Raw genomic sequence first — 12,645 nt, 5'->3', positions numbered from 1 at the left:
ACTCGTGTTCGAATGTAGTTGGTCGCTATGTCCATACGTCTTCTGATTAAGATTAAAGAAACCGCATATCGCGTTCGAGTCGTGCGCTTAATGTATATATGCACGCACAAAAGTTAAGCGGCGTTGCGCTTAAAAAAAACAATTTTCGGAACAAAAAAATGGGGTTGAGATTGTTTTCTTTTATTCGTGTCACACAACTAGTAATTATTGTAATCAGAGAGAAATTACAGTGGTAAAGCAGTATTTTGCTGATAGTAGTATACATTTCTGGGCATGAGTTATTCGTTAGGTTTTTTACTTTAATTAGTACTTATTTATTTTTTCCACGTTATCGAATTTAATTAATTTGGATTTGAGATGTGAATAAATTATCAGGGTTGCGACTAAAATTTTTGACTTTTCCCTGATTTCCAGACAATAATTTTGAATTTTTCCCTGACAGTACGATATGTGGTTTTGATTTAAAATTAACAACTAATTCTGGTTTAGAATTAGCATACCTGATCTACATTGTCAATCAGCTCTGGTTAGAAATTTGTAAAACGGTTCAGCTTCATTAAAAATCATTTTTGTATCTAGAATCTCTTGCAGTTCTTTGTATATCAAATGACGACTGATAGAAGCAGTATGACTTAGTTAAAAGTTAAAACCAATTAATCGCAATACAACGAACATCGAGAATTCTGCAAAAGACAGTAAACACCTAAAGTGAAATTCGATTTCACCTAAGTAAACAACTACAGAAGAGTATTTAATTTGGCATTTAAGGTTAATAAATCCTCTTTATACTGCAACTGGCGCTCTTAGTAAAACATTTTTTCTTTTTTTTAAATACTCGGTCGAAAGTAGATTTGCAGAGGCTCCGCACTCGTCCCTTTGTTCGTAGGAAGCCATAACGGTGTCCCGGATAGCCAACTCACCTAGCGACCATAAAGTTCTCCAAGTATCGATTATCAGAGTAAAGTGGCTATGGCGCGAGGTATCGACACCGAGTGCTTTCGGATCTTGAGCTCAAATGAAAATTGCAAGAATAGGGCGGAGTTAGTCGTTCGATTACTACTGTGCACAAAAGTCGTACATGGCTTAGGTATGGACCATCCGTCCGGGTGGCAATTTTGTTAACCCCCCTTCTGCCCCCCACTTTAAGTTAAACGAGAGAGAAAGAGAATGAAAGAAAGAAAGAGAGCAGAACATATAAGTGCACCCTATGCACTCGACGAAGTAGTGCTTCGCAGCAATGAATGGTGTATGGCTAGGCACGAATTGTCGACGGGGATCACACCTCGGCTAAGAACCATATTCACCAATACGCATACCCAAGTGCACTGCTTTAATTATAGAGGACAGACAGAATTTCTCGCCTGCTAACAAAGACACCAAGAAACCCGCACTCGAGCCTTCGACAAAGCGCTCAAATAAAAGAGCCAGGGCCCTCGCTATTCCCCCCCTCTCCCATCCTCAGGAATCATCCATACGTGCGTACTTCTTCATATATACATATACCCGCAATTCTCTCTTAATATGTGTAGAGTATTAATCCCCCCCGCTTTTTTTTTCCCAATGGATGAAAAAAAAAAGTTGGCGAGTATATATACTCAACACAGGGTGACATCAATGGTATGATGCCAACACGAAGGAAATATCCCAACTAACCAATGTTGACAAGCATTTCGTTCGAAAAATTATACTCGACGTCCTTCCCGTTCATGGGGAATTGTTTTCTCCTTTAGAATGTAATCATACTTCTTTTTTCTTTTTTTAGTGAGTTGAAAAATACACCATATTGAACGTGATTCTAGTTTGGAAATTGGTATATTATTTAAAAGAACATGTTCAAGAAATGTAAGGGCCCTCGTTTCCCGTCCGTTTCGAACCGATCGTGTTACATGCATGAGAGAGGTGTAAAAGGGGAGGGAGGAAGGGGGTTTCATGACGACAGGAGGTGAAGAAGTGTTGTCGAAATGTATGTATATATAGAGAGGAGAGAGTGATATTTGTATGTGTGTATGAGAGAGGAGAGAGAGAGAGAGAAAGCGGTGTCGTTAGGACCTCCTGTCTTTTTCCACTTGAATAAACAACCGTGTGCTCGAGATGATGAAGAATGCACCTGTATAGCGTGTTGCGAAGAGAATTTCATAACTGGCAAAAGTGGAAGATCAGATTCTCGTCACCAGTGAGTGAGATGAAATTTGAGATCTCTTCACTCATCGAGAGGACGATAATATTTAATCCCACAGGTTACAGTTGGCGCAAGATTGGCGCGGTACACTCGTACGGTTTTAGATTTTGGGACTTTTTAGTGTTTAACTGATAATTTATTTGGTTACAGATTCTCGAAAATAGTACTGGTTTAGTCCTCATAGTTGATACTGTAGTATCACTACTCATAGTGAACACACTATTAAACAGAGTTATATTAGTTTAGAATAATCATTCTGTTCAGGTTTAAAACACTGTATGGTTTGATTTGGTTTACGTTTTGGAACAGATTCCAGATAACCACAAAAATTATTAGTTCAGTTTTGACAGTTCTTAATATTATTTTTGAACAAGTTAATAGTTTATCTATGATGATTATGTTCAGAGTAAATTGTTCCGGATTAGAACTGAAATTTTCTGCTCCAAAACTGTCATCCTGCTTAAGTTTAGAACTAATAGTTTGTTTTTGTTTAGAATTAGGAACATGTTCTGGTTTCGTTTTAGAATTAAGAGTTTATATTATATTAAAACAACAATAAGGTGTAGTTTCAACTCTTTAAAACTAACAAGATCTCACAACTATTTCTTTTGCCGCTCGAAGAAATAGTAAATTTTGAACAATTAATTAAATTAGATGAACGAGATTCACCATTTTTATTATTAATAAACTTTGTTTTCTTTTAACTAAATATTAATTATTTTGGTGACATTTTATGTTGATTTTATTAATTTGTTATATTTTTCTTATTATGTTATGTAACATAAGATATTTTTGGTGACTATTCCAATTTTATCTTATTTCCATGCCGTTCCGTAACATTAGGAAATTATATAGATATGACTAACAGTTTCAGATCGGAAGAAAAAATTGTTTTTAGTCAAACCTGCACCAATTGTTCTCTTATATGCTCTGGAATCATTACCGTCCGTGTTAAAACAAACAGTTCTAAATATTATTTTAAAACCTATTGATGATTATGTTTAAGAATTAAAAAGCTGTTTTGGTTAAGAAATTAAATCTTTAGGTTCGGAACAATTATTCTGCTTAGAACACCTTAATCATCCTTTTTTAAACTAACATTCTGATTAGAAGACAACAATCATCCTGTTTTCTTAGAAGTAACAGTTTTGTATAATGCTAATAAATTTCGTCTCTAAAACAAAATGTTTGTTAGTTCTAAACCGACAGGTTTAGAACTAACACACATTTTGTTTTAGAGACGAAATTTCTTAGATCTAAAGCAGAAAATGTGTTACTTCAAGAGACTAGGAGAAACAATTCTCAAAAATTGTTTATTGGCATATGGTTAACTATGACGTTAGAGTGCAATTATATTTTCGTCGAGGTTTATTCGAAGCACCAAAGGGGGATAATGGGTTGAATAAAAATCACCGGGGAAAAAGGAAGGTCTTACGAAAGATCCTCCCCTATTTTGTCCTGCACCTCCTCCTCGTGAAACCTTACAACACAAGGGGGATAAAAAGGACGAAGAGCGGCTCGATTTTCGCGACGACGTCCACCTTGAAATATAACGGACAGTGATGATATCGGAGCTACAAATTACCAGGGGCCAACCACGAACCTGGTTAAAGTTCGTCCTCGCTTTCTTCAGTCTCTCCTTACTATCTCTCCTTCCACCCCCTCTCCTCTCTTCTTCTCTCTATGCTTCCTTAATCTTCTTATTCACTCCTTTTTCCCTCATTTCTTATTATTTTCTTTTTTTTTTGAACATCGTTGTCTCCCTGGACCGGCTCTTATGTCCAGCCTCCGGTCTTCTGGACTCCTTCCTCTCTTCGACCCCTTTAAAATACCTCATCCAGTCTCGGTACCGAAATTATAATAACAATAATGATAAAGTCGGTAACAAAAGGATGGGAATAACGAGAGGAACGCGAAATGAGTATGGAGCGCATACTTGCAAAAGTGGAATAAGATGAGAGCAAGTGGGATAAAGATATGGGATTATACTTTCGTGGGAGAAGGAGAACTTTTTTCGTATCTACCACCCGGGAGCCATATTCTCTTTGGTAAAAAAAAATTTCTCCTCTATATTGAACCCACCTCACTTATCCGATTGTCGTCTTGTTAAAAAATACTCTTTTCCCGCTTGACAAACAAGAGAAAGAAAATAAAAAATAAGTCGACAATCAAGAATATTTTCAAGACATCTTTTTCCTACAGGAATTTCAATTATAAGATTTTTCTTGATCAAGTTTTAATAATCCTTTTGTATTATCCCCTTGGATTGTTATACGAAAAAGCTTACTCACTCAATATAAGGAACACTCAATGTTTAATATTGCCCGTGTAATGAGATTGAAACTCTCGCTAATTATCACTTTGAACGGAGAAAAAAATTTGCCAAACAAAAAACAATTTCTGTATTTTTGGAAGTTTTTTTTCTCCGTTCCTAATTTATTCTTTACTGCAACGAAAGGAAATCGATTTGAACGAAGGTAAATTGTTTTTTTTAAGGGTTAATTTACTTTTACATGTTGGGGGTTGGTCATATAACGAAGAAAAGGGCGACGATACTTCACCGGAAACTATATCCATTTCTTAGTATTTTCTATATTTTGTCCCTGAGAGAAAGAGAAACATAATATTAACAGGTTTCCTTAGTCACGATGCGAAATTTAATATTTCACATCGTAGATGTGGTAGAAAAGACTTCTTTTCGAAATGGAGAATTAGAAAAAAAATTAAAATGATTGAAAATAAATTTTTAATATTGAAAATACTGGAGGACAGAGGGATAACAGGGGAATATTTTAATTAATTCACAGTGTGGATAGATGGGAAATGATTGAGTCAAAGTTGAGAGAGAGAGAGAAGAGAGAATGGCTGACATCCTGATGCAGCATCATCTTATTCAACAGAGCTATTGATTAGGATGACTTGGGTCTTTCAAGATAAGCTCTCGCATCTCATACACACAACTACTCTCACCATAAAGCGCGTCTTGCCTTTAGACTCGAACGTTGATTGAGTTCCGATGGGAGTGGCGTACTTCAAACGCCTTCCGTATTAATTATTCCCTGATTTCTCTGCGTATGACTCCAAAAATATATGTATATGCATCTATACCTTCAAAGATCATCCTGAGTCTGGCGAATAACTTCAAAAGCATATATATATACTTCTCTCTCACTCTCTTTGCCTCTTTCTCTCTCTCGAAAGTGTATTAACGAAACTCATTTACAACGTCACAGTCGCCTTTCAAAAGGACACCATCCAGAATGTCAAGAAATGTCTTTCGAGTCAGGTAAATTAGCCACACGAAATCGGAAAGATGAAAGATGAGAGTTTATGAATGGTTTTTGAATTCACAAAAGTGTTATGGTTTAGAACTCTTCTTTTGTGCTTTAGAACTGACAGAATTGCGCCTAAGAACTAGAGTCTCATTTGATTTCGAACTGTTCCATAATATCTTAGGAAAATATTTTCAGGATGGATCTTTAGTTTTAGATTTTAAAATTTGTTCCTGTTTGAAATTAAAATTTGTGGATTGTACTATAGTGTTGAAAATTTAAATTGTGGTTTAGGACTAAGAAGCATTTTTGGTTTAGAATCGATAAATTGTTCTGGTTTAGAACTAAAATCAGAATTTAGTCATAGAACCTACTTTAGATCGGTATTAGCAAATGCTTCGAAAATTTAGATTTAATTGATGAACTGTTTCGGTTTAAGTTTCTACTATAGTTCTAGTGATGTAACCAGTTTCTGTTATTCGTTTACTGATTAAAAATTAACAAATTTGGTTCAGAACTGATGATGTACTTTTCTATAGAACTAAATTTTTAGGTTTAGAACTAACTTTCCTGGTTTGTGAACTACCACCTTCTTTAGGTTTAGAACTATTTAGATTCATTCCTAAAATCAAAGGTTTAGGCTAATTTAGAAGATGCAAGAAGTTGCGGTTTAGAAGTATGAATTAGTTTTGCTCTAGAATCGAAAAAATGTTCTTGTTTAGAATTAGCGAACTGTTTAGAGCCAGACCTAAAGTCTAAAGAAACAATATAAGGAAATAATTTGAAATCGAGGAAAAAGAATTTGGATAAATTTCAATCATCAGATTGAAGTGAAGATCCAGGGGAAACAAATTCTCCATTTCACGACTTGTGATGGATGACGGAGAAAAATGTCGTCCCTTCCAGTGTAACAATCCATCTCATGATCTCGTTAGGTTGCTGCGTGACTTTACCAACTGAGAAGTGATAGACACGGAAGGGTGGATTGTTGGAAGGAAGACAAAGATATAAGGAACAGTCCAACTCGCAGTGTTCGCAAACAAATCTTCTGGACAAACCTCAAGACTTGAAGTGACTTCGGCTAACGTCACCGCAATTGGAGAGCCGAGATTCATTCGATCCGTTTCCCATACGATGCGAGAAGAAAAAATAAAAATGTAAAAAAAGAAACCAAATTTCCTAAGAATTTTTGTAAAATTCTTCAAATTCTTTTCATTTTTTCTCTCAATTCTTACTTATAAAAACTGTTGTTTAAATAAAAATTTGTTATTTAAACGAACGTTCGGTAATAAGATAGTAAAAATGATATATTTTTAAAATTGACATCTGCCCCAATTTTTTGAGAAACTACAAGAAAAATGTTGAAAACATCATTTTCACAAAATGAAGAAATCCCTTGAAATGAGAATTTCTTCAAAAAGAGAAGAAACATGGTTCGTAATCAAGTACAAGAATTTAAGTATTACCGTCCGAGAAAATCGTAAGAATGCTGACTCTGACCCAAACGATAAAACCTCTTTGCGATAAGAATGTTGTTTTTTGTTGGTTTTGCCACTTTGGAAAGTGATTCTTCGATTTTCGGACGCCAAGCAAGAGAATCTTCACGGAATGAACTTGATTTCATTGTTCTTCGAAATCATTTTGTACGTTCAGTTCAGTTCTCTCTCACTCACCTACCTATACTATAAAACTGACAACAGAAAAAAAAGAGGGAAAAAAATTAGGATTCTTCCAAATGTTCCAAATGTTCGCACACGGAGGTTAAAAATGGTTTTAAAACTCATGTTCCTGCACTTTGGTAAACAAGGTCGGACCAATTATCCTCGGTTGTAAAAATCCTCTAAAGTAGCATTGAATCGTCATTACACTCACCGTCAATCACCTGCTACGTAATAATTACACAAAATTTTTATTACCAAAACACTCAAAATCAATAGAAACTTCTTTCCTGTTTCTTTTACATCAAAATAAAATTAAAAGGATATAAATTTTTGTTTTTTAAATAAAAATTTCGTTATTTTCAGGATGGTTATAAAAAAAAAGTGATTTCTACGAACGAACGAAAACCAAAACTGTATTTGCGGAAAGTGTTAAGATAAGGTGGAAGAAAAAAAAGAAGAAGGTGAGAGGAGAAATATATTGAGGAGAGAGTGGAGCTTATAAGCTTTAAGAGTATTACCGCGCGTATGGCTTATGGATGAAGAAACGAAATGTGCGTGGGCAGGATAATGGTATGGTCATTATGTTGTGACATACGTTTTAGTCTCGTCGTATACTTAATATCCTAATCGTGCGATATTGTACTTGCATCATGTTACAATGATTTCTACGCACATACATGGACTGAGGGGGATAATGACAAAACTATGTAACAAGTCGCCGACTGAATGGGAATCTTCGGTATTCAATAAAGTCTTTTCAATTTAAACACCATTGCCTATCACATGTTTATGAAACATATATGACACGTTGTATTATTATCGTAAAAAGGAAAAATATTACCCAATTTTATTTTTTGAATTATTTTCACATTTCTATATTTTACATTTTTTTCTGTTGTCGATTTTTTTTATTTTTTTTTTTTTGTTTGAGCGTTTTTATTTATTTATGTAGAATTAAGAAGTTTTTGCCTATTTTTACTGTATTTAAATGTTTTTTTTATTTATTTTCACAGTATTTAATATTTTGTTATTTTATTTATTTTGTTTACATTTTAATGTTTTTTATTTAATTTTTAAATTTATACCACATAAAATAGGTGACGTCAGAGGGGAAAAAAGTTGTTGACAAGGGAAAAAATGGTCTCGCAGCCGCAAACTTTCGAGTTCCAACCATTACAGCAAAAAATAAACAAATTTTCGAGCATTTGTTTAAATCATTCAAAATAATTCATTTTTTATTAATTTAAAATAAATAACAAAATATTTTAAAAATAAAATTTGCAATGAAAAATTTCTGGAAAACTGAAAAGTAAATTTAAAATTCGAACAAAAGGATTGTTTTCCGAATTCTGTAAAAATTTGAATGAGGGAATTTTCTGTGAGAGAAAAAATTTCAATGCTGGTGCGCTTGTGCGTGAAGACATAAAGTGAGGGCTCGTTAAATAAGACGGTTTACATTGAGAGATGACCAATGTAAATTGTCATGACGGGTATACGTATACGTCGGATACAGGTGTGTAACAATTCATCAACGTCAGTAAAATTGTATAATATGATAAATAAAATACGCAATTTAAGACAAACTCGAAATGCTGTAAGAGAATGCGAAATTTTCATTTAGTTTTTCGCCCTATTTGTATATAAATCTTGAAATTCGAAAAGGGCTCATTCGGATTTTTTTCAAATTTCATTTTTTTTTTGCATTTTTTGCTACTGAAAAAAAACTAAAAAAAATATTTCTTAAAATATTGTCTTAAATATTTCCAAATTAATTCAATTTTAAAAGAATTGCGTTTACAATTTTCATAAATTATAAAACTGATTGCAGAATTTTAATTATTTTTAATACAAATTTTAATTGGAATTTCTCGAAAAATGTAATTATTCTTAAAAATTTTATTAAAATTCATCAAAGAAATTCAATAATTTTAAAAAGCCTTTCTTTAAATTATTTATTAGAATTTAAGTATTATTCTCAATACATTTTTAATTAAATTTCTTTGAAAGAAATAAATTATTTTCAAAAATTTTAATGAAATTCTTTTTAACAATTCAATTTTTTTTTCAAAATAATTTTAATAAAATTCTTTGTAGAAATTTAATTCATTTTATTAATTTATCAATATTCAATTATTTTTAATATCTACTATTTTAATAAAATTTCACAAAAGAATTCAATTATTTAAAAAGAAATATTATGAAAATTTGTCTCAAGACGAAAAAAACAAAATTTCAATTATTTTCAAAAACTTTTCTTAATTCAATCAAATTTTTTTTTACTGAGAGTCAATTATTTTTAATACAATTTTAATCTAATTCATTGAAAAAATGAAATTATTCTGAAAAATTTTATTGAAATTCGTCAAAAGGATTTTAATTTTCTATATTTGAAATTTGTTAATAAAATTATTTAAATGAGAGTTCAATTTTAAGAAGCATTCAATTCTTCAATAAATTATTTATTTTTGTATTTAAATAATTCAATTCTCGTAGAATTTACTAATAAATAGTCGTTTCTACCAATTTAATAGTAAAATTTACTAATTCGAAAGCAAAAAGTCAGTCACTAATAAATTCCAATTAGTAAACATTTTTTCTAATTTAAATTTAGAGAGAAAGTATTTATAGCGTGCATTTTTAGAAATAATTGAAACCTTTTGGATTCAAATTATAATCTTTGAATGTTTGAATTTTTCATACTTTTAACTGAAAATTGTCTAAAGATTTAATTGTTTTGAAAAAGTTTAATTGAATTTTTTTTTAATGTTATTTGTAATTTTTATTTTCTAATATATATTTGATTAAAGAATTTCCGAAAAATCGATGAAATTTCGTAAAATTGAATTGTAAACTGGATTTGGAAATTTTTAAAGTTTTCAAAAATTATTAAAAATTTTTAGAGTGAATCAGAATATTCTTTAGTGTCAGGAAAAAAATCTAAATTATTGTCTGGAAATCAGGGAAAATCAAATTAAAATTTTTGTTGCAACCCTAATAATCTATTCACATCTCAAATCTAAATTAATTAAATTTGATAACATCGAAAAAATAAATAAGTTTTAAAGTTATTTGTAGTTTTCATTTTATAATATGTATTTGATTAAAGAATTTCCGAATTATCGATGAAATTTCCTTAAATTGAATTATAAACAAAAGGATTTGAAAATTTTCAAAAAAATTTTTCAAAAATTATTAAAAATAATTTATTTAAAGAAGAATTTTTGTTAAAAATTCTGAAAAACAATAATTAAATTGAAATGATGAAAGTAATTTTGAATATGTTACAGTAACAATATTCTTATAATATAAAATAATGATTTTATCAGTCGGTCATGTTTTATAACAATTTTTGATAAGTTGTTTAATTTTAATTCTTATAGAAAAATTAATAATGATTAAATATTTTTTTTTTAAATATATAAATATAACAATGCAATAATATAACAATATAACAAATAATATAACAGTATTATATGAAAGTTCCACGTATTTGTAAAAATTTATTGAAATTATTTAATTTTGTAAAATATAAATGTAGTTTTAAAAACATTGAAAAATTTCGTTTGTTAACCTGGAAAAGCAGGAAAAGTCAGGGAATTTGAAATAAGCAATTATTAAGAACTAGAAGAAATTATAATTATTAAAATAATTATTTTATCATTTTCTCATATAACATAGCATCTAGTTACTACGAAAAGAAGCTGGTCTCTTTTAATTGAAGCTGTTTGAAATAAACAATTTTTGTGTGTCTCCTGTAAAATTTCAAAAAACCGTATTGAGCCTTTTTCGAATTTGACGATTCATACGGTATATAAAAGCATATAGCATGTTTGTATGTACGTATGTATATATTTATGAATCTAGAGACTATTTACAAAAGGAGGACTACATATACATAACAATCTAGCGGTAAAAGTCCTTGAAGATAGTTTCTTTCGTTTAATTTTTAATTTCAAACGATTCTCCACGCGCGTCTGTCTGCTAAAATACAAGAGGGATCACCCGTTGGGATCGTTGAATAACCGAACGAGTTTGAGGACGAGGCCTACCGAAAGAAAACGAGAGAGAGAAAAATAGAGGGAAAGAAAGATAAAAAGGACTCACAGAAAGGAGAGAAAGAAGAAAGAAGAGAGAAAAAGAGTGAGAGAGAGAGAGAAAGAGAGCGAATGAGTTGAACGATAATGGAGAGCGAAGCTACCAGAGCAGCTTCTCTCTTATATATATATATATATATATATATATATATATATATATATATATATATATATATATATATATATATATATGCAACCACCAGGTAGTCACTGAGGGGTAATGGGGTACCGGTCCCAAGCACTATCTACGTCATATATCGTCGGTTAATTAATCGTTTAATGAAACAGTAGTTAGCTGTGATGATTGTGATATTTTATTATTATCTCTCGCAGTGGCCGTGAGTGAACGGCTTTATGCTTCAACTGACGAACTGCACCTTTGCTTCCAATGAACGAAAGAGGGTTTGAAAAAGAAGGGTCCATTCTGGTTGGAAAAAAGAAGTCAACAAAAAAAAAGAAAAAATTTTGTTTTTTTTTATGAACACCAACAACGAATTGAGGACAGGCAGAAGCAATTTATGAAGAAAATTGTTGGGTCCGTCACGACACATCGTCATTCGTCAACGATCTTTTATCAGTTTTTTTATCTCGTGTATATTTTGGACGAAGGGAGAGAGGGTGTTTAATTTTTCGTTTGTTTCTTATTTTTGCAGTGGGGGATTAAATAAATTTGTTTGCCGAGAGTACTAATTAATATTATTATATAATTCTAATTTTTAATTGTAGGTTTTCAACTGTATAGTTTTTTATATATTTTTTTTATTAAGTTTTAGCTTCAGGTTAATCTTTATTTTATGCTTAAGGTTTAGGTGAAAGCATTTTAAAATTTCATTTTAAACTTTAGTTTACAGTTTAGCTTTCTGTTTAATTTCTGTTTCACTTTTAATTTCAACATTAATTATAAAATAAATTCTAGTCTGGTTAAAATAACTTTTTCCACTCAAAATAAAATTTATCTCTTTTTGTATTCTGAAACAGTTTTTCTGTTTTTTTGTCGTCTGGTCGAAAAAATTTTATCTCTTAACAAAATTCCAGTCTGATAAAGCTGTTCTTTTTCTACTGCAATTCAAAATATCGTAACACTACTTTCACTACTTAAATAATAAGTGTATTCATTGAAATTTTTTTCGTCAAAAATTATTTCACTAAAGAAAACAGACCATTTCAAAAATTAAAATCAATCGAAAAGATAGCTGAATGAATTATTACTAAATTATCGACTAAAATCAACAGTAAAATATCAAATCTGTTGTTATTCTAGAAAGGAAAAGTTCTCAATGTTTTGAATCACAACAGACAAAAAAAATTCACTGTCTCTAATCCCAAAAGAAGAGTATAATTCTACTATGAAAGGGGGAAACAAGTGTTATTTTTATCCCAACGATTAAAAGGAATCTTTAAAAACAATTTTTTGTTTTCATGAATTTCTCTTTCTTTCA

This window comes from Leptopilina heterotoma, unplaced genomic scaffold, assembly GCF_015476425.1.
Source record: "Leptopilina heterotoma isolate Lh14 unplaced genomic scaffold, ASM1547642v1 Lhet_98, whole genome shotgun sequence".
Taxonomy (NCBI): domain Eukaryota; kingdom Metazoa; phylum Arthropoda; class Insecta; order Hymenoptera; family Figitidae; genus Leptopilina; species Leptopilina heterotoma.
This window is presented reverse-complemented; position numbering follows the sequence as displayed.